Source organism: Sturnira hondurensis, unplaced genomic scaffold (assembly GCF_014824575.4).
Source record: "Sturnira hondurensis isolate 20B ecotype Veracruz unplaced genomic scaffold, ASM1482457v3 Scaffold0021354, whole genome shotgun sequence".
In the NCBI taxonomy this organism is placed as follows: Eukaryota; Metazoa; Chordata; class Mammalia; order Chiroptera; family Phyllostomidae; genus Sturnira; species Sturnira hondurensis.
The window spans coordinates 6,750,533-6,773,973 of record NW_028093985.1 but is presented as its reverse complement, the minus strand read 5'-3'; the positions used below and the strand labels follow the sequence as shown (position 1 = coordinate 6,773,973).

The following is a 23,441-nucleotide window of genomic DNA, read 5'->3' as shown; positions in this document are numbered from 1 at the left end:
GCCTGAGCACACTCAGCTGTGTGGGAATACTTTCCTGCTTCATTCATGCAAGCGTGAGAATAAACTATGTGATAGAAAGATGCACATCTTTTTAACTTTTTAAAAAGATTTTATCGATTTTATCTTTAGAGCGGAAGGGAAGGAGAGAAGGAGAGAAACATCAATGTATGGTTGCCTCTTATGAGTCCCCTGCTGGGAACTGGCCTGCAACCCAGGTATGTGCCCTGACTGGGAATCGAACCACAATCATGTGGTTTTTTACCTTTTTTAAAGGAGTTCTTTTTACTTATAAAATCTCAAAATACATGATAGCAATTTGTTTAAAATTATTACCTGGGACACTAACTTCCCCCTCCAGGTGTTCGTTTCCGTGTGGAAGCATAGCACCCCTTCCTGGCCTAGCTTCCCTCCGTCCCTCTTCCTCGTCTCACCCTGTTCCTTATGCTGGTGAGCATACAAGGCAGGGCGCCACGTGGAGAGGCCTTCTGAATCGTGACTCGGGATATAAACTTGGCTATTTCTGAGCTTTGGTATCAGAAGGCACTTTGTTGTCCTATACCTAAGCTACATTCTCTGATATAATCAGCTTTATCAGTAATAATGCTGACTTTCTGACCTCTATTTGATATTCCTTTGATTTATCTATCAATTGCTTCAGAACTTAGGCAGGGAGAGGAGGGTGCTGTGCAGCAATCCTGCTTGCCAAAGCCCAATGTAAACAAATGACCACCAACACAGCAGCTGGTAAAGCCTAAAGGACATCACTTGACAACAAGAAGAGTTATGATAGCTTACCTACATGCTTCCAAGTATCCACCACAAAGTGATATGTGGACCAGTCAGACCAAGAGAAATTCACTTGTCAGAACCCAGCAATGCCCTGATCATATACGAGTCTCCTTCACAAGCACACAGGCATGTGCGCCTCTTTATCGGCACAAACTTTCAGAACTCCAGGACCACGGCGATGGACATGATGCTTAATAAGCAACATGAACCAATTTTAAAAGTGCATTGCCCGTGGTCAGCGATAATATTATATCCATGGCAAAAAATGCCTACAAAGTGAAAGAATAAGTGTTGACAATTTGAGTCCGATTATGCAAAAAAGGTATAGGTTGATATTCATAAACGCCTCAGCTTCCTCTAGCCTAGGGCAAGGCCAGCCTAAGGTTGCTTCAGCTGTTGTCAGCTAACAAGAGGAAGGAGACCTGGACTCCCATGCTTATTCTGTCCTCACCCAGTGTCTGGTTTTCAGCATGGAAATAAAACACAGTCTCTCTTGTCTTCAATTCTAGTAGAGGGGACGAGAGAAAAAAAATGAAGCAAGCGAACAAATGCTAGGCGGTGTTGAGTACTAAGACGAAAATAAAAAAGGATAAATGGGACAGAGGTCGATGGTTATGAGTCGGGATGCTACATCATAGAGGGTGGTCAAGGAAGATCTTTCAGTTAAGGAGACATTTGAGCAGAGAGTTGAAAGGAGTGAGGGAGTAAGCACACAAACATTAGGATAAGAGTAGAGCAAACGATATTAAAATCACTGAGATGAGACTGCTTGGCAGACACAAACAGCCAAGGTGAGAGCGCTGGAGCAGATGGAGGATGAGAGACGTAGGAGACGAGGTCAGCAGGACAGCGGGGGGCCAGTCCACCTGGGTTTACGGGGTATGGGAAGGGTTTGGATTTTACTCTGAATGAGATGAAGAGCCATTGGACTGTCAGCCCTGCCATCTTTTAGAAGGTCAGAGACCAAGCTGATTGGGACGCATCTACCCATACTGCCCTACCTCAGCCAGGAATTTGAATCTTCAGCAGAAATGACTGGAAGGGTGAAAATCCATGGCATCCAGGCCAGATACTCAGTCTTTCTGTTTCCCTGGGCCCCACCAGCACTCCCCTGGGTCCTGTTCAGTTTGCCAGCCTACCATTCATTCTGTGAGCTCTTTAAAATTCTTCTAATAGATTCCATTTTCTATAGAGAGAGAGTTGTTTCGTTGCTCCCTGTTAGAGATGGCTAGCTATCACCAAGCTTATTGCTCTTCTTTCTGGGCTTAAATAAGGTCTATATTTCAGACTCCCTTGAGTCAGAAGTGACCATCAAGTGACAGAGTTCTAGCAAAGGGACAGTGAACATTGGTAATGTATGCCATTTCTGGGCATGGATGATTACAATCTCCCTCACGTGGTTCTATGTGTTTTTTTCCCCAAGCAACGCTTGAATTGTGGCAACCTCTCATGTCACATACTGAAGAAGGCAGGTTACACAGGTAAGGTGCTTCAGTCCCTGAGTCACTACTTGGAGGAGAGCCACCAACCAGAAATACCTGCACTGGACTTTTTATTTTTAAATTTTTAAATTTAATCTATATTGCATTTTTCCCATTACCATTTACTCTCCTTATACTCCCCTCTCTGCACTGAACTTTTAAACAAGCTCAAAAGAAACTTCGATTATGCTAAGTCACTGAGATTTGGTTTGTTACAGCATCAGGTGTTATCCGATACAAACCCTAACTACACCTCTCAGTCATCATTAAGCATCCCTCTCCAACGTTAAACAACTGTACTCATCAGCACAGTAATGTCTTTGTTTTTTATATATAAATATAATTTTAATTTTGATTATACAAGTCAAAGAAAACATTCTTGTTGTTAAAAATGAATCTAACATGGATACGCAAAGTCTCCTTTGACTACTGCAATCCCTATTCCAGTCCCACAAGTAAAACCAAAGATAATACACATGGTTAATGGAGAACATTTGCAAATTAAGAAACAATAAAAACTGAGTCTGGCAAAAAAATAGTAGAAATTCTGCTTTTAAACTCTAAGAAGGACACATGCAACAACAACAACAAAAATGTGCAAGAGGCATCGTATACGGATTTACAGAGAAGGAAATGTTTAAACTTTGGAGTGAACTGGGGCAGACTGCATGAACATGCTTAGGTGAAAAGAGGGATCTGGAATATAATCACAGTCTCAAGGCTGATGTAAACTTTCACAAGATAGAAATGACTTTCCAGGAAGACCAGGTGTTTGGGGCAATTCAGTCGAAAGAAACAATACGTGCAAAATGAGGGAGGTGTGAAACCATGCGCTGCATCTCAGTGTGCTTTGGGGCACCGTCGAAGAAGTCTGTAATCTTTAAAATCATCAGACCCAGTGGCACATGTTAGTAATTTACAGATGGTTCCAAAATGCTACTCTAATCTCCAAGCGGACTGGAAAATACCCATCATCCTGTATTTCCCAGGGCTTTAGACAGTCCTGGTAATGAGCTAATGATGGTTTACACACACACTTGTTACTAACAGCTAAGGCAACCTGAGTTTTGAGTGCCTAAGACAGGTGCTTGACCTTACAACCAGGACTAGACAAAGAAAGAAGTGATCCATTTGAAAGCACAAGGTTGCAAAATAGTGAGTAGCTCCCTTCTTTCCTATTCCCTCCCCTCCCTAAAGAAAATATTACATGTGGGCCACCTGCATCAACTTTTCCATTTACTTCAACTAGGAAATGTCTACCCAGTTTGGGTAAACATGGTACAGTACCCACCAGAACTCTAAGCTTACTGAGTTCTCCACTATCACAGAAGACCAATAGCAAAAATCTGTCAGGTTGAGGGAGCCAAAATAAGTCAACTATAGTGTAACAGGGCTGGTTCATAGCTTAGTAACTACTTTAGACCAAAACCTGGGCAAATTCTTCAACGGTGGCACTTTGGGCTACATAAAAGTGTCAAATACTTAATGACGTTTGTGGTACATCAATTTTTGTTGTGTGTGGAGGGGTGTCCTGTGGGCTGAGGATATTTCGTAATATCCCTGACTTCTAACAAGTACCCCACCCCCACTTATAACAACCAAAAAAGTCTTTAGAATTATACTAACTGAGAGCCACTGGTATAGGTAGACCCAAAGGTGGGGAAAAAAGTAATCAACCACAGGCAGTGTTAACCCCGACTGAGGGTGGAAGTGAAAAACCACGAAGGATAAGAACATCCTTGTTCTGGGATTCCCAGCTGAGGTGTTAAACACAGGCTTGGCTCTACAGAGCTACCCTGGAATTCTTCACCAGCTCTCAGAGTATCAGCACAGAACAGAAACCGCACCCCATCGGACGCTGCTGCTGTCAAATTCCTGTGAAGGCTGAGTGGTGGTTACTAAGGGACAGAGTACTTCATCCGAATAGAATGTGTCAAGCTGAGATCTTTTAAAAATGTATCAGTGAGTCAGGAGAGACTGATCCCCTGCTGGCCTGCCTTCCCCCCCTTACTATGAGAATTCCATAAAAACACGGAGGTAAAAACACGGAGGGCTAATTGGACCGAAAAATAGAAGAAACCTGACTGGGTTTCTTCATTTCCTTAGTGACCGACCCTTCAGCAACTTTTGCAACAAGAGAACTAGCCCTTCGCCCTGGCTGGTGTAGCTCAGTAGATTGATTGTGGTTCGATTCCCAGTCAGGGCACATGCCTGGGTTGCAAGCCAGTTCCCAGCAGGGGACGCACAAGAAGCACCCATACATTGATGTTTCTCTCCCTCTCTCCTTCCCTTCTCCTCTAAAGATAAATAAATACAATCTTAAAAAAAGAGAGAGAGAGAGAGAACTAGCCCTTCAACTGTAGCAGAATTTAACAATAACAATAATAAATTTTTAAAATAAACCCACCTCCTCTATTAGGAGGAATGAAGGTTTGTCTATATGCCTAGTATAGTATATGGCATTTTTCTTTTCTCTATCATTTTTTAAAAGAAACAATCATAACAAAACACACCAAGACCTCACTTCAGCAGATGCTGCAGAGGATGAGCTGGGATGGGTTAAAAAAAACCCTGCCGACCCTGGGGTGTCTGGAGGGCGGGCCTCCCTGCCGGTGCCAGCAGGGACTCCGGGGACAGCGGGCTGGCCCTCCTGGGTATATATGGATCAGCCTCACAGAGATAACACTGGAGGCACAATGAGGGCGCCCTCCGACTCCGCAGAGTCCGTCTTTGAGAATCTTCTTTGCTGTGTATAGAGGAGTACAAGATAGGAGAGGGAAGAGAAGTTAGACCAAAAAATTCTGATTGAACAACAAGCACACATCTTCTCTTTAATTTCCAAGCACTTGAGTATTCCACTGACTTTTTCACCTAGTCCCCAAACGAAGGCAGCCAAAAATCCATCAAAGAATATTTCCTCTTCCAATGTGGCCTTAAAACTGGACAGGGACTGCAACCTGAAAGGCTCCTCTCAAGAACACAATTCACAAAGTCTGGGAATACAATCAATATTGATAACTAAACTTTGCATCTCCTCTCTTCAACTTTCCAAGCAACAGTCTAGTATTTTACATTCTTATCCTTGTTCTCCCACTGTGAGTGGTTATTACACCTGAACCAAATTCTGTCATGTTAGGTTGGGGGCAGCAGGGCCTGATTTCTACAAAGCTGAAAAGCACATCAGTGGCAGCCCGGCTGGACCCAGAGTTACCAGTGAGAAACACCCAGAGGACCTCGCTGGGTGTCCCACAACACCACTAGAAAAAAGCATGAAACATTTACCTACAACTTAATGCTAAGCCAACATCATAGAAGGAAATCTATTTGAAATCTATCAAATTCCAGAGAGAATAACAAACGAGATTAAATAAAATTCCTGTTGATACACTAGGAAGTAATTGAAGCTACTGATCAGTAGCTTGCTCCAGCCTTTTCGTTTCCGGCTGAAAAAGTTCAAAATTGGAAGCCAGCAAAAGATTCACTTGTTTAATTCATTCCTATGGGAGGCTAGGCTGGAATAAATAGGATTCATGTAAAACTCTGTATTCCTCAAATCATTTTTTACAAATCTTAAAGCATTTAGATCTCTTATAGCAGTTCTAAAAATTCAGATAAATATCTCATAATATTCTCTTATTCTCTACCTACAAAAAATTCCAGCAAAAAATACATATGTGATCTAGTAAAATGTTTTTAAAAGCATAATTAATACAGGCTAATACATTTCTCCCCATTCCTCAGTACAATTTAGGTAAAAATTCATTTTTAAGAATGGTCTTTAAAAATAAAGGTTTTCTTAATTGCCCAAATACAAATTCTACTGTAGAATGTACAGGAAAACAGAATGGCACAGAAAAGAAAATGAAAATAATCAGCAATCCCAACCCTCGAAGACGACTACTTGTACTACATTGGTGTATTACCTTCATTGTCATTCTATCCTGAGATGTGCTTTTTTAAAAAATAAAACTGGTATGTTTTGCAATGTGCTTTTTAATTTAAAAATATATTCTGAACATTTTGCCATGATAGTAAATATTTTTTTCCAACAACTATTCTCAAATCTTTTGGTCTCGGAACCACTTTGTGCTATTAAAAATTATTGAAGACCTCAAAAAAGCTTTGTTTATTTGGGTTATATTTATCAATATTTATAATAGGATCAATTAAAACAGAAACTGAAAAGTTTTTAAAGAATCCATTTAAAAACAAAGTAATTCATTACATATCAACAGTTTCGTTTTACAAAAACTAATTCTACTTTCCAAAATAAAAGTAGTAAAAACATTTAGTGAGAAAAGTGACATTCTTTTTTATATTTGCAAATACTTTTAATGTTTGGCTTAAAAAAACCAGATGAATTCTCACCTCCGCTTCTGCATTCAAAATGTTGATGTGTTCTGTGAGTAGAAGTGTATAAAGAATAGCTTAGCCCCACACAGATCTGTAGTCGGGAAAGGAAGGAGTGATTTTCAGATTCGTGTGACTGCGCCCCACCAAAACGTGATGAGTGGCAGTGTCCTAAAGATTATTTGTAATGTGCAATCTATAAACAACAACAAAAAAATCAATGAATCAAAAAATAAAAAAACCACTCTATGCTCTCATGACAGACTAAAAGTGGAAAATGCAAATGTTTTAGTATTTCAATAAAAATAGTTCTGACCCCAAGGACACCCTGAATGGGGCCCACACCTTGAGAACCACTGGTTCTACAACTTCATAGTTGATGGTCAACAGCATTCTACCATAGGACACAGCATTTCGCTCACTACCCTGTTGTCAAACATTTAGATTGTTTCCAAGTTTTTGGTTTAGAAAAAAATGCTATGACAAACATCTTTATAGATATCTCTTTCTGTACACTTGCTTTCTTAGAATAACACCTTAGGAAGTAGAATTTGGGGTCAAAAACAAAGTTATTTTTTCAGGATTTGTATACATATTGCCAATTTGCCCTCCAGAAAGGTGTATTAATTCATATTCCTATCAGTAGTGTGTACAAGAGCATTCTGTTTGTACCCACAGTCTTATCAACCCTGGGCACCACATGAGCCTGTTTCAAGAGCTGCTTTCGGAAAATCAAAGTGTGACTGAGCTGCCTGAGAGAGAGCCCGCTCTCTCCTAAGACAGACAATACTTGAGATTTGCTGGAATCCTACGCTTGCAGAGCACTTCTCTGATAATTCTACCCTGGTGTTTATTTACTGCTAGTTACCATTACTACAACCGGTATTTACTGGGTGTCTTTTACTTGACAGTAAGATTTTGTTGTTGTTGTTGATAAATTATTTTATTTTTCAATTAGAGTTGAGATTTAATACTAAATTAGTTTCAAGTGTACAGCATCGTGTACACATTAGTTTCAAGTGCTTACACATTTATATAATTTACAAAGTGATCCCCCTCACCCGTAAGTTTAGTACAACCCCTCACCATGTACAGTTATTACAATGTCATTGACTATATCCCCTATGCTGTATTTTACATCCCCAGCAATAGTTTCTTGAGACAGAAAGCACATCTCATTATCCTTGTCTTACAGTGCTGAGCCCATGGGGTAGAGTCAGCATGGTGTAATGACAGAAACAGCATTTTCCACCTCCGACAGACCTGGGTTTAAACCATGTCATCCCTGCTTACCAGCTGTGTGAGCTTGTGCGAATTTCTTCCCCTTCTCTCGCTGCGCCCAGTCATCATCAGTTAACAGTAGACTACTTCCTACACTACTTCATTATGCAGCCATTCTGAAAGGATATGCAGTAAAATACCTCGTCCAATATCTGGCAAAGAATAAATCTTCCAAATGTTTGTCCTGTTCCTTTTCCTTCCCAATGTTGAATTAACCTAGTGAAGTCCAAAGTTGGAGAATCTTAAATTCACCATGATTTAATAATAAGCTACCCTATACCAAGATAGAAGGCACGTCTTTAACAATGATTGTCTTTGGAAAGTATAACTAAGCAAAATTAGTGAGTTTTCTAATTACCCTTTCCCTTGTCGTTCAGTCATTACTCATGCTCTCAGTCAGTCAGTATCTATGACTGAGTCTCATGTGTCCCAAAGATAAATTGCACACGCCCCTAAATAAGCTAGAAACGGAAAATGAAACCCTTTTTAGTGCCAGAATGCCACTTCTGTGATCGTGGTGAAACCCAAATTCAGAGAAAAGCCATTCACAACGGTATGTGGTGGCTGGCACATCGTCCCTGGCCCTATTCTGATTCAAAGCTGACAGTTACTGCAGTAAGCCTAAAGATTAGTACCTGTGACCCTGAAATGTCTTCCTAACAAGCAAGCTTTCATTTGCTGACAATCTGGCCACAGAAATTAGAGAAGACACTAGGCGAGGTAGATGTGGTCCAGGTTGAAGTTCACTCACGGTTTTTACTCTGAATTAAAACAAAGCACGAATCAATGAGAGTTATTTGTGCACCTGGGAGTACGCCCCCGACTAACTGCGGGAGTGAGTGGTGGTCACTAGGGAATGCGGCTGCTAGAGATGGCAGGACAGACCCGTGAAACCGCTCGAGTCAGCAGTCCTGGTAGATTATACTGAAGGGAAGGGAAGGGAACTGACACTTAGGCTCTACTCTGGTCCAGGAACACTCTCGATATCCTGTCCGTTCAATTCTCATTCCTCACCCCCCCAACACACACATACACACACACACACACACACACACACACACGCACCCCTGCACCGTTCGGAGGCTGAGGCCCAAAGAGGCCGAGTGGTTCTCACCAGTATACTCTGTGAGACTGAGTGCTAAGGCTTTGACAGCTCCAGGAGGGAGAGAGTCAAAGAAACTCTGGGACCCTGATTCTTGAGATCAAACTGAGACTGGTCAAGAACTTTTTGCTACTAGCACTGGATGGTATACACTAAGGTTGTTGTTAAGTCATTACAGAACTCTCTTCAGGTCCATAACTCTATGCTCAATAGGGTTTGAAATACTTGCAATATTTTACAGGTTTAGTTCCTTCAGCTGTGAAGCAGGTTTCTAAAAATGTGCTGGTAGTATCCTTGTGGTGATGAAAGACTGATGGCAGCTTGGGATTTCAATATTGTGGCTATTAATGTCCAAAAGATTCCTGATTGTGAGTGAGAGAAGTATTTCTGCAAATGTGGGGCTTGGCCCCACCTATAGAGGGTTCTTTTGTGAAAACACACAGAAGTAGCCAAGGTCTTTAGAAGGGGAACTCTATTATAAATGTTGAGAGGTTAAGGCACTCTTGGTGCTAAGGAACAACCCCTCTCAAGCCGGTTTCAACAGAGGGGATTGAAATTAAGGAAACAGATCTCTCATCACGGAATCCAAAGGCAAGAGGTGTATCCAGGCCTCTCAGGGATGAGGAAACAGGAAAACCATCGGGTCTCTCAGCTGCTGCCGAGGGACACCTTCAGTCCCAAAGTCTACAGAACTGACTTGGAGGTCTTCCTTTTTCTTTGAAACAGACTATTATTCCCCACGGAGTTTAAAAGATAAGCGAGCCAAAACCAAAAGCAGAGCCTTCTGACTTTCTGAAAAGGTGTAGTTCTATTGCATATCCCTCTCCCAATCTCCATGTTTCCAGAGACAAGGAGAAAGGAGTGGGAAAGCAAATACAAGCTCTGGCTGTTGGCATGGCCTGCATTGAGGAAGGATGGGGCCTTCCTGGGTGGTCAGATGGATTCAAACGGTTTTCACTCTCTTAAATGTGGGTGGAAAACAAGATGCGCTCACAGAGTTCTGAGCCAAAGGTGCTCCTGGCAGGTGCTCTTGGGTGAACCGTTTTAAGATTTTAGAAACTCACTGGGGTGATTCTGTATTCAGAGTCCTTGGGTCTTCTCCCCACCCATCCCCTATATTCTGGGCTCCCTGCATTTATTACCATTTCTTTTTTCTGAATACCATCTCAGAGTCCGGATCATGCCCAGCAATTTTCGCTAATGTTCTTCTTGGACAGTCTACAGATGTAAATTTTAAAAATTTTGACTAGTAGAAAAATTAACTATTTAATATTTTTCAAAAAATATAAAAACCAACATTCTATCATAAGATATTGCAAAGATCAAAATAAAGCTGAAGAGATCTCCACAATGTTTAGATCTGTGCCCAAACCCTTTTCTAAAATCAGCTGAATAGAATCCATTTCTCCACTTCCAAGGTAACAGAAAAGAGAATCTGACACTCCTGGAGCCTTATTTCTCCCTTGACCAGTGTCACGGTTGCCCCACTTGTGAGGTGCAGCACTGACCGAGGTGTAGAGGCTAAGAAGGGTAGAAGGCAATTGACTTTCTGATAATAGGAAACAGACGGTTAAGGGATTTTAACAGGGCTCTGAAACCCCATAGCAGAAACGCTAACGTATATAAGACAGGTCAAGTTGAGGCCTAAATTAAAGACCTCTTCATTTTTACTATAAAATGAAAAGTCAAAGCTAGAATAAACAGGGATGATCAGATTTAGCTGACATTCAATGGGAAAAGGTACTTCGATTTCATATGGTTGTATTTGGTCACTGCTCTGCGATATATTTGCAAGGAAATTCTTTATGGAAATACTGACTAGTTGATTAGTTCCACTGTTTAATTAAAGGGTTGTATATCCACAGGAAAGCGAACTCTACATCATGTGATAAATGTTCTGAGGATCAGGTAATGAAACCTGAGACAAGCTAGATTGGTGTCCCATGTGTGTATTCTAGTTGACAGTCCAGCATCTGACTTCTCTTCCCTCTCGGAGAATTCCCCATCTGGTGGGTCCTTCAGGAGGCAGAGCTGACGATGTCAGATACTCTCCCAGCGATGACCTTCACACCCATTCCCGACTGACCTGAGACCTACTGATAGGAGAAATAGATGCAGAGCTCCTCATTCTCTCTGGCCCGTGGTAGAGGTTGCAGTTGTTGCAATAGTGAGCTGCATGTGGAAGTGACAACGGTACTAATTGTGACTCTTAGTGCTCAATAGTAATGGCAACCCTCTCCTCACCAGAAAACTAGTGCAAAAAACCAAACAAACCAGCTTGATTGAGATATAATTTGCATGCCATATAATTCACCCATATAATGTGTACAATTTATTGGCTTTTAGTCTATTCACAGAGGTGTGCAACCATCACCACAGGGCATTTTCATCATCCTCCAAATAAACCCACACCCCTTAAGCATCATCCCCCAGTCTATCCCCCATCACCGTCTCAGCTCTAGGCAACTACTCATCTACCTTCTGTCTCTATATATTTGCCTGCTCTGGACATTTCATACCAATGGAAATGCACAGTATGTTCCCCTTCGTGTCTGTCTCCTTTCCCTTGGCATACTGTTTTCAAGGTTCACCTACATTGTCACATAAATCACACTCATTCTTTTTTATGACAAATAATATTCTGTTGTGTGAATATACCACATTTTCTTTACCTATTCATTAGTTAGTGGACATTTTAATTGCTTACACTTTTTGGTTATGAATAATGCTCATATGAACACTTGTGTACAAGTCTGTATGTAAATACGTGTGGTCATTTTCACGGGTATGTGCTCGTACTCAGGAGTGAAACTGCTGTGCCACACGGTGACTCTAAGTTTAACTGTTCCAGGTCCTGTCAGACTGTTTTCCAAAGCAGCTGTACAATTTTACATTCTCACCAGCAGTGTATTCTGAGTTTTCTACATCCCAACCAGCACACAGTAACTGCCTTTTTGATTCCAGTCACCTTATTAGGTGTGAAGTGGTATCTTGTTGTGGTTTTGATTTACATTCTCCTGATGGCTATTGATGTTAAATAACTTTTCCCATGCTCAGTGGACATTTGTATATCTTCTTTGGAGAACTATCTATTCAGACTATTTGCCCATGTGTAAATTGGGTTATTTGCCTTTTTATAATTGAGTTGCATAGTTCATTAGACCACTTTTGAGGCATGGTTTTAAGGGTTGTTGCAGGCTACAAAAGCTTACTTTTTCACACTTGGCATGACTTTGTGAGCTACCAATATTCTTTGAATAAAGTCATTTTCTGGTTAAATCGGTCACAGTTAGCTTCTATTGCAATTCAAACCCTGAGTGACATGGAGTCTGGAATGCAAGGCAGCACCCCTCACATAGCGAAAACCACTCACATGAGGCTTTCCTGACAAGTGGAAACCTGCTCAGTGGCAGCGCTGGGCTTCTGAGTTCATTCATTCCGAACTCTTAAACTATGTAAATTCAACCCAAGAGAACTTACGGGATTCACAAGTAGAAACTTCGGCAGGTAGGAACTGGAGCAGAGAGAAATAGAAAGAAAACTGGGAAATGGTTGCCATTTGTCGTTATTTTCCTTTAAGATAAACTAGGCCACTGATTCCTGCGAGTCATTCAGATGATAAGGCCCGGAGTCTCCGATGCCGACAGCCCTCTCTCTGCCTTGGTCCTGCAGCCACAGAGGTTGCATAACGCTGCATCTCCCTGTCAACCGAGGCTGGTGTCTAGGGCCTCCACTAGGGTTTCCTTCCAAAGGGACAAGCATGTAAATGAATTAGGAACCCTAATTCTGTCAGCTGATTTAACTACACATTTGATTATCATGCAAGTTTAGTTCATACATCAACAGTTCTAACTTTGAGTCAGGAAAATAAGACTATCACTCCCTCCCAGAGTAATTAGCCATCTGAGGCCAAAGGTGTGGAGAACGGAGCTTTCTGCAGTTTCCGGGGTCAGACCCTTGGCTCACCCCTCTGAGCACAGACTGAGCAGTAAGTATGACTGCCTTTGGTGTCCCCTCCCTCCTCTTCTAAGCCCCCTACTTTCCTCTTTCTGTTACCCTCTTCTTCCAGGAGAGTATTTTAGATCAAGTACTTAAAGAGATTTGTTTGAAAGGGAATCCAATCTAAAACAGGGGCTGATAGGTTTCAACTATAGTAGGCAGACAGGCAGGAGCAGAATAGGAATAATAGGTCAGGATTGGAATGTCTCCAGGGCTGAAAGACCCAGGGATCTAGGAACAAAGAATTGTATGGTGGGACCTCACCCCTCACCCCCAGGTGACCCTTCCTCTCCTTGCAGATCTCCTTGAAGTTCGGACCCTGCCCCGACCTTTCCTTCCCTGGCATATTGCTAGTTCCCCTTAGAGGAGCAACAAGAAGGCCAGAGGATAGCTTCCTGTGACTTCCATCCAAGGTTGTGACCTGCATCAAATACTCTGAGGAACATAGCCTCGGGTCTGTTGACCACAGAGACAGAGTTTTGGTGGACAGAAGACCACTAGAGATATCTAGGCCTCACCTCTGTTTCAGCTCCAGGCTCAGGAAAGCAGCAGATCCAGGTGTGTCCATGTCATGGCTGACAAAGGACCAGCTGTGATGACTAATGACCCCATCCCGGGGTGCCAGCCAATCAGTAGAGACCTCGACCTCAAAAGGATATGCCTGGAAAGCCGATTAATATTCTATTCAGGTCCTGCCCTGGGACCTCTCCTAAGACCCTTGCCTTTAAAGAGGGGATAAAAACCATCTGGACAAAGGACCCAGTGCTTCTTCTGCCCTCTCTCTCTCTCTCTCTCTGCCTGTGCCTTCCTCCTTTAGGTGTGTGTGTCTCTTTGCTTCCTTTTTCCTAAGCTTTTGCCTCTGTAACTTGTTTCCTGAGCCCATGCAGCCCAGCTGGCTCATTTACCATGGCTCATTTCTATCTCTGTAACTTTAAGTAAACTTTTGCTTGTATTTGAGTGTTGCCTCTGAATTCTTTCTTAGCCAGAACTCAAGTACTGAGCTTGCTAAACCAGGATCCAGTCACTGGTAACACCTGGTGCCTTTTCACCTGGTGACTTTAGAGGGCTAACAAAACTACTAACCCTCTAAAAGAAGTTTGCATTTCTATGTCACTCCTCTTTCTATGTTGAGTTGCATTTTGCCAAATTCAAACACCACTTTTCAGTTCTCATTCTCCTTGCCCTTGTTTTGGCACCTTCGAACAAGGTGACTCCGTAAGAGTGTGAGGGTATGGGCGGGGCAGATCTGAGAGAAGAAAGCCTGAGACCCTTAGATGAGACGTTCTGTGGTGAGACTCAACCACTAATTCACCCAACTACCATTTCTTAAGCACCTACTGTGTGCCAGACACTGGGTACTAGCTGCCGGATATGCAGCAGAGAAGAGAAGGCCCCTGCTCTCATGGAGCTTCCTCTCTAGCAGTGGCAGGAATAAATTTTTAAAAGATACTATTTCAGAGGGTGATAGGTACTTGGAAGAGCAATGTGAAATAGGAAATAAATAATATGATAGTGATAGATGTGGAGAGAGCCCCTTAGGCAGGGTGGTTGAGGAAAGCCTCTTTAAGAAAGTGGCATTGTAACGGAATGAAATGCTCAGCGCCTCTGACTCCATCCTGCTCAAGCCTGCCTGGTTCCCAAGGCCTCCGGGCTGATAGCTCCTTTAGACAGGTTCATTTTGAGAAGAGTTCTGCTTGGGGCTTGCGGCTTTACAAAAACAATCCTTCCCATTTCCTTTCCTTTGACTAAGAAGAAGCCTGAACTCTGTACTTCCTTAAGATGGATTTGAGGAACTACTAAGTCTCTCATCTTTGGCACCTTCCCAATCCATAAACATTTCCTTGCTCCAAAAACTGACGGTTTTGAGTTTTGGTCTTTTGAAGTGTCAGGTGCACAGGGTGGACTGGCTACAGCATTTACTCTGAAACCTGAAGAGTGGATTTGGGGAAGAAGAGCTCCAGGGAGAGAAAAGGGTAAGTGCAAAGACCTGAATACAGGAAGGGGCTTAGCATGTCGGAGACTCAGAAAGAACCAAGAATGGCTGGAACGTAGTGAACACAACACGGTATGAGCCGAGCTGGGAGATAAGTAAGTCAGGCAGAGCCTCGAAAGCTGTGGGAGAGACACAGAGAGGTTAAGTGTTTTGCCCCCAGACACAGTAAGTGGCAGGGCCTGCATGTCATCTAGGTCTTCTCAGTCTTATCAGGTGTTTGGCACTGAGCCTAGTTTATGCCCAAAGTGGTGCTGGATGAAGAGGTGACTGACTGAAGTCCTTCTTGGTGATCTCAAAACTCTTAAGAAGAGACAAAGACCATTTATTGTCTCACTCTCTGCGCCACATTCTCTCTTGGGAAAAAAAAAACTAGATAGGAAAATTTCAAAGTACACCATGCTTAATCCAATACAATTTGTATCTATCAAACACTGAATCTGAATTTTAAAAATATCATGGTAAATACCTATTGGACAGTTACCATATCATCCCAAGGAGCATTTGAAGAAGTTGTTTTGGTGTTGCTATGTTTGATCTTATGAAAATTAATCACACTGGATTGCCTAATATCTATTTTTAAATATAAGATCTGCTCTCCCTGTTACACATTCAGAAACTTAATATAGCTAAGTGCTGGTCGGGATTAGCTGCTACGTAGATTTTCTGGGTCTTCTATGCTTTGCTTTTAAAATTAGAATAGAAGAAATTATTTTTTAAAGCAAACTTACACTCAAATAAAAACAAAGAAACTGGCAAATGAAGACCAGATGTGTGTGCACACAGCACACGCACACACCTGCCATTAGCCCCGCGTCCTCACTGTCTGTGCCACTTTAGGTGATGTCTCAGCATTGCTAAGCCTCCACTCTGTCTCCCAAAGAACAGAGATGGAAACCACGCCTACAATGTACAGCCATTGTGAAAGTCACTCAAACTACAAGTGACAGTGCTTGGAAGGAAGTAGCTGTTCCCCGAGTAAGTGTGGGTTTCCCTTCCTTCCTCTGCGTCTCTGTTTGCTCGTCAGAAACACACTCGGGATATGATGATAACATTCCTTCTAGGATAAGTGTCGTCAGCACCCAGGCTTTCCTGCCAGACTTGGGTCACAAGACAGTGAAACCTCCTGCTGTAGGCAAACAGAGAAGTGCTAACAGGACAGACCTGGAGACTGACAGGAAACGCCCAGGGTGGGGGTGAACAAGGAGACTTCAGGGACAGGCGTGAAAAGCCAGGGTCTCGGTAGACCCCTACCTCTGCTTCCCAGGCCCAATTATTTTACCAGTGCCTTTGTTTCACCTACTAATTACTGTGATATTTGTTGAATGTCACCCCAAACTCTCTAAAGATTAAATTCTGTTTTGTTTACTCAATCCCCATTTACATTGCTTCACATACAATAAGCCCTCGATAAATATTTGTTGAATGAATGCACATCTTTTCTTCCTGTGGATTTGTTTTTGAGGTTGGAGGTGTCACAAGTTGATCCAAGCTGGCTCTGCCTCCATTTTGTTTGGCCAAGTGGCCTGCAGGGGTCGTAAGCTGACACTGGACTCTTCATGCAAGTGCACGCCCGAGATAACAGGCAGAGCCACTGTAAATATAAGTAAATTGGGCGAATGTAAGTTCCCGACAAGACTTCTCTCACAGTCCTTGTGATCAGCAGTCGCCCCACACCACCTTCCAGTACCTTCTCCTTGTGTGTCCCTTAGGTACTTAGCCCCCTGCTTACCAAGACCCCGCTCATTTTGGTCGGACTGACCTATCCAGACCTGGCCTGGAAACCCCAAAGCACTCCATGCACGGCCCCTAATAAAGGCCCGGGTCCCAGGTTCTGCCAGTCTGTCTGCCTGCGCTCTGCTTGGCCTCCCGGCGGCGTGCCTCCCCAAGCTATGCTCTATACTTACTCCGGGACTTTTGGGTAATAAACTCCATTTGGATTTCTCTTGTGGTCACTTTTCAAACAGAGGGTCACCATCAGGTACCCTATGCTCCATTTAACAAATGTTAAATTAACAAAGTCCTATTGGGAGAAAATTAATTTTATTTACAAATCACCAATTTCAAGTGCCTGGTAAAAGGAAATGTGTAGGGAATGTAGATTCCTGGTTAGCACATAAATGCTCTTTTAAAGAGAAGCGTACGGAAACTAAGGAAACATAATGGCTCTAAGAGAAGGCTTTGAGCATTCAGAGTTTGTTCCACTGAACAGCAGCACCAACTAATCTTCCCACGTATCTTGGACTTTATCAGATTAGGATGTGAAATTTTGGAGCTAAATGCACCCCAGCTGCCTAATAGAGGACTTTTCTCTGGGCAAAAAAGCAAAGCCTGTTCTTAACCTTCTGTCTGTGATCTGGCTCAAGCAACGGTCAGGGGAGCCTTTCTGACAGCTCACAGAAGGCGCGTACGATGACTGTGGACACCCTAATGTGTCTCTTCACAACCCTCAGTTCTTATCACTGGGTTTCCAGAGTCCCTGAGACACTGTTAATCTCTGGTAAGCAAGTGGTCAACAACCAACAAAATTCTACCTAATCTAACAGGTTCAACATCCCAACTAAATTTGCTTCTTGCAAGAGTAGAGATGACTTAACATACACTTGCTCATTCATCTGCTCATTTATTCATCCATTCATTAATTCATCCTACAAATACTCTCAGTCCTGGAAATATTAAATAATTCCAGATGAGAAAAAGAAAGCTTAATGCAGGCCCTGGCTGGTGTGGCTCAGTGGACTGAGCGCTTGCCTACAAACCAAAGGGTCACTGGTTTGATTCCCAGTCAGGGCACATGGCCGGGTTGTGGGCTGGGTCCCCAGTAGAGGGTGGGCAAGAGGCAACTATACACTGATGTTTCTCTCCCTTTCTTCCACCCTTCCCCTCTGTATAAAATCTTGAAAAAGAAAGAAAGCTTAGTGCAACAATAAGTAGTACAAGAGCTGGAACCAGGAATAAAAAAAATCTAAGCATATACTGCACCCAGCTATAGTACCGCCTCTTCAAAACCTAAATCTCATTTTAAGAATACATGTCCTTTCCTTATTCCTTTGTTAATATCATTAGCATAGTGCTTATGACATTATATTGGAGTTTACTTCTCTCCTGACTGTGCCCTCGTCGAGAGAAGCAATTGTGCCATCCAATCACCTTTCTGTCCCTGGTGCCTAGCACATAGAACTCATCACCAGTGGAGTGGTTATCTGGGTTCACATGAAGCTAATGAATTTCTGGTAATTATCAGGGCTACATTGTCTAATACGGTGCAGCCCTGATAATTACTAGAAATTCATTAGCTTCATGGCTACTGAGTACTTGAAATGGAGCTAGATGGGGGAAATTGAGATGTGCTATAAATGTAAAACACACGTCTAACCTCAAAGACTGAGTACAAAACATATAAAATAACCCATGAATAGTTTTTATATTGATTATATGTTGAAATGATAATACTTTGGATACTGGGTTAAATAAAATATGAAGATCAACTTTACCTCTTTTTTTACTTTTTGTGGTTATTAGAATACCCGGAATTAAAATATGGCTCACATATTATTTTTTAAGACTTTTTAATTGTATTTTTTATGACAATTATCCCTCTTATACCCCTTCCCACCTCCACCCACACCCCTCCTCCCGCAACCGCCACACTGACGTCCGTGTCCACGAGTCCTCTCCCTTTTTCTGCTCAATCCCTCCACCCCTCCAACCCTCACCCTAGAGGTGTCAGCCTGCTCTTTATCTATCAGTCTGTCCCTATTTTGCTTATTAGTTCATTTTGTACATTTAGTTTACTAGTACACTTCACATATGAGTGAAATCATATGGTATTTGTCTTTCTCTGCCTGCCTTATTTCACTTAGTGTAACATTCTCCATGTTCATCCATGCTGTTGCAAACAGGAAACTTCTCTTTTTTTAATGGCCGAATAGTAGTCTGCTGGGTAAATGTCCCACAGTTGTTGTATCCACTTCTCCACCTACGGACACTTGGCTGCTTCCAAATCTTGGCTGTTGTAAATGATGCTGCAATACACACAGAAGTGAATATATTCTTTCAAATTAGTGTTCTAGATTTCTTCAGGTAAATTCCCAGAAGTGGAATCACTGGGTCATAAGGCAGTCGCATTTTTACTTTTTTGACGTAACTCCATACTGCTTTCCACAGCGGCTGCACCAGTCTGCATTCCCACCAGTCTGCATTCCCACCAACAGGGCAAAAGCATTCCCCATACTCCATGTCCTCGCCAGCACTCGTTACTTGTTGATTTGATGATGGCCCTTCTAACAGGTGTGAGGTGGCTTTAATTTGCATTTCTCTGATGATTGGTGACACTGAGCACCTTTTCATATGTCTGTTTGGCCACTTACATGTCCTCTTAGGAGAAGTGTCTATTCAGGTCCTTTGCCCACTTTTTAACTGGATTTTTTGGTGATGAGTTTTAAAAGTTCTTCATAAATTTTGGATATTAACCCCTATTACATGTATTAGAGAATATGTTCTCCCATTCTGTGGGTTCTCTTTTTAGTTTGTTGATGGTTTCCTTTGCTGTGAAAAAAGATTTTTGTTTGCTATAGTCCCAGTTATTTTTTGTGGTTGTTGTTTCCTTTTGTGAAGAGGTACATCAGAAAAAAATACTGCTACAAATAATGTCTGAGATTTTACTGCCTATGTTCTCTTTTAGGATTTTTATGGTTTCAAGTCTAACATTTAAGTCTTTAATCCAATTTGAACTTATTCTTGTGTGTGGGCATGCAAAGGTGGTCTAGTGTCGTTTTTCCACATACATCTGTCTAATTTCCCCAACACCATTTATTGAATAAACTATCTTTAGCCCACTGTATGTGCTTTCCTCCTCTGTCAAATGGGAAGTTGACTATAAAGGCATGGGTTTACTTGTGGGGTTTCTGTTCTGGCCCATTGATCTATGTGTCTGTTTTGATGCCAGTACTATGCTGTTTTGATTACTACGGCCCTATAGTTCGATATAGTTTGATATTAGGTAGCATGATTCCTCCAACTTTGTTCTTGTTTCTCAAGATCGCTGTTGCTCTTCAGTCTTTTGTGGTTCCATATACATTTTTGGAATAATTTGTTCCAGGTCTGTGAAATATGTCATTGGTATCTTGATAGGAATTGTGTTGAATCTCTAGGTTGCTTTGGGTAGTATGGACATTTTACTGGTGTTAATTCTTCCTATCCATGAACACAGTATATGTCAACTTACTTGTATCTTTTTAAATTTTTTTTTTGTCACATAATTTTCTGAGTACATTCTTAGTTAAATTTATTCCTAGGTATTTTATTCCTTTTGAAGCAATTATAAATGGAATTACTTTCATAGTTATTTATTTCAGATAGCTCATTATTAGCATATAAAAATGCAACTAATTTTTGGATATTAATTTTGTATCCTGCTACTTTACAGAATTCATTTATCAGTTCTAGTAGTTTCGTGGTAGAATCTTTAGGGTTCTCTATGTACAGTATTATGTTATCTGTAAATAATGACAGTTTTACTTCTTCCTTTCCAATTTGGATGCTTCTACTTCTTCTTGTCTGATTGCTGTGGCTAGGACTTCTAGTATTATGTTGAATAAGAGAGGTCTTGTTCCCTGTCTTAAGTGGTCTTGTACTTTTTACTCATTGAGTATGATGCCGGCAATGGATTTGTCATATATGGCTTTTATTACGTGTAGGTAAGTTTCTTGTATTTCCTCTTTGCTGTGTTTTTTAAATAAATGGGGGCTGGATTTCATCGAATGATTTTTCTGCATCTATTGATATGAAAATGTGGCTTTTATCCTTCTTTTTTCTTTATGTGGTGACATCCTATTTCTATTAAATAATGCTGGACTGAACCAAAGATTTACTGTATCAGGTACAACCTACATCCATTCTCTTGTACCCAATTCTCTTAAGTTTTGGAAGAAAGAGGAATTTGGTTATCCTGTCTGAATTGAGTCAAGGCATTCATTAAGCCTACACTCAGAATATCCAAGGAATATAAAGCTTTTTTTTTTTTTGCAAAATGTTATCAGTCAACATCTTCTACACTTTAGCAGGTCTGCTGTTTTAAAGAAAAAAATAATTCCAGCTCTTACTGTATCCCCTGTATTGAGTCAATGTCTTACCAAGGGCATGTAATACCCATGCAGCCAACACTGAAATAGCTCTCCAATCTCTGGCTACAAGTGCCTCTGCTTTATCCTCTCCTCCCTCAGTGTCTCTCTGGCATCCTGAGCAGTCGCCCCTCCCATCTCAGCTCTTTCTACTGACCTTAAAAGAGGGCTGGCTCAAATAACACACTTGTCAAAACACCTAGGTAAGCACAGGGGGGGAAACATATAAATAGATACATGGAAACAGAGTGCTCTGTACCGATAATGAAAACCATTTACAACTCTCTTCCCCTTCCAAAAGGTTTCCTACAACGATTTGATAAATGTAAAGGCTCCTAATAATTTTAATTCTATCAGCTTAGGCAGACTTATTTTTTTTACAAGCACTGACAAAGCTGCAACTGAAAGTAATTTTTAAGTTTTTGAGGACTGCTCTAGGAAAAATCCTCTGTATTTAAATAGAGAAATTAAACTTGATCAACAGAAAATGACCCAAAACAAAAATACAGAAAAATGTCTAAGCTCTCTATGGGAAATACTCAGAGTCAGGCTTCATAGGTCCACAGCCAGAAAAAAAAAAACAACCCCTCCCCCCCACCAGTGGTTGGCTATTTACATATTCTTCCTTAAAGAAGATCATGAGTTTGAAACATTTAGCACAGTGTTTGGCACACAGTAGCTATTCAATAAATGTTAGTTGAATATATGGCTGCACAGTACTCACTACTTGAGGGAATACTGCAGTCACCAGGTTTTGTTTTGTGTTTTAAACCCTGAGTGGTGTGGTAGACAGAACACCGTGTCCTATTTTGCTCAGAATAAAATATGAAGTCCTCACCGTGGCCTACAAAGTCCTACCTGATCTGCAACCCAACTACTTGCTAGACTCCTCTCCCACTACTCTCCCCTTTATTTACTCTGTTCCAGCAGCCCAACTTCTTTTTGTTTCTTCAAACGAGCCACATACATTCCTGCCTCAGGGGCCCGGTCCCAGCTCTTCCTTTGCCTAGAACATTCATTCCTTGTCTCTACTCAGTTATCACCTCGCCTGGGAGGCCTTCCTCACCACCTTATCCAAACAACGCAACCCTTATCCTCGTGTATTTGCCTCCTCACACTTATTGCCACCTGCCATGTGACATATTTGTTTGTCTGTCTCCCCAAACAGGGGAAATCACTCCGAGGAAGACAGAGACTTTGTTCATTTTGTTCACTGCAGTTTCCTTTGTGCCTAGAAAGTGCCTGGTGCACCACAGGAGTTCAATAACTAGTTGTTGAATGAATAAACTAACAAGCATTCAAATGGAATCCAGACACCTGGATCTGGTCCTAATTCTACCACTGCTTTGTTGTGTGACTCAGAACAAATGTCCCCTGATACTCAGTTTCTGAGTCTATGAAAGAATTAGTTGGAATATTTTAGAAAAAATATTTTTAAAGTCTCACCCAGCTCTAAAATCACTGAGTTGTAACAGAGCTGCTTTTTATATACGACTTTCATATGAAGTTTTAACAACTCAACAATATTTGCTGATACCCAACGACTGTGAGCCCTCTGGACAGTTCGTTATGATGGAAGACGCTGCTCCAAAGGCCCCTGACGAAGCCCCCGCAACCCTTCCAGGCAGGATGGCTCCCCGCACTTCCTCTCGACTTGGAGGTGCTTCCTGTAAGACCTTTTCTTCCTCAAATCTTGTAAAAGTTAATAATCATATTTTCTGCTCCTTCCCCTAGAATGTGAGCACTTTGAGGACAGTAATTGATTCTTAGTAATTTTTGTATCCCCGGCACCTTCCATGGTCCATTGCAATTAGTAGGCATTCTATGAATGTTTAATGAATGAATGAATAAAGGAAGCCAAAGTGGAGTTAGGATCATTATGCATACTGAAAACTGAGACCATCCCTCCCCATTCACTGATGAATCGTGGGCAGAAAAGAAAAACTTTGCTCCCAGTGATTCATCTGAAGGGATATAATAAACTAAAATTTATTGGGAATCTACTAAAGGCCAAGCACGCTTGGGCATACACATTCAGAGTTTCTTTAATCCTATGACAGTCTTAGGAATTCATATTACTACCATTTTACAGATGGGAAAATTGAGGCTCACAGCGGATAGGGATTTTGCCCATGAGAGAATGAATGGCTAAGAGAATTCACATTCTGAGCTACATGTAACATACTCATATCATTGAATGATACATCAGAAAGCTATTTCTCTGGTTTAATGTAAGCATCGCCATGTAAGTAAGTTTAGAGGAATTAAGTAAGTAAGTAATTCCTTACTTAAGGAATTAAGTAAGTAAGTTTTTTGATGGTGAGCTC

The 23,441-nt window shown here is 41.6% G+C and overlaps 1 protein-coding gene across 1 annotated transcript in view; it reads right to left on the bottom strand.

Moving 5' to 3' along the window:
- CMYA5 (cardiomyopathy associated 5) overlaps positions 1-23,441 on the bottom strand; it is a 92,037-nt gene that overhangs the window by 65,192 nt on the left and 3,404 nt on the right. The gene's annotated exons all lie outside the window — the stretch shown is intronic.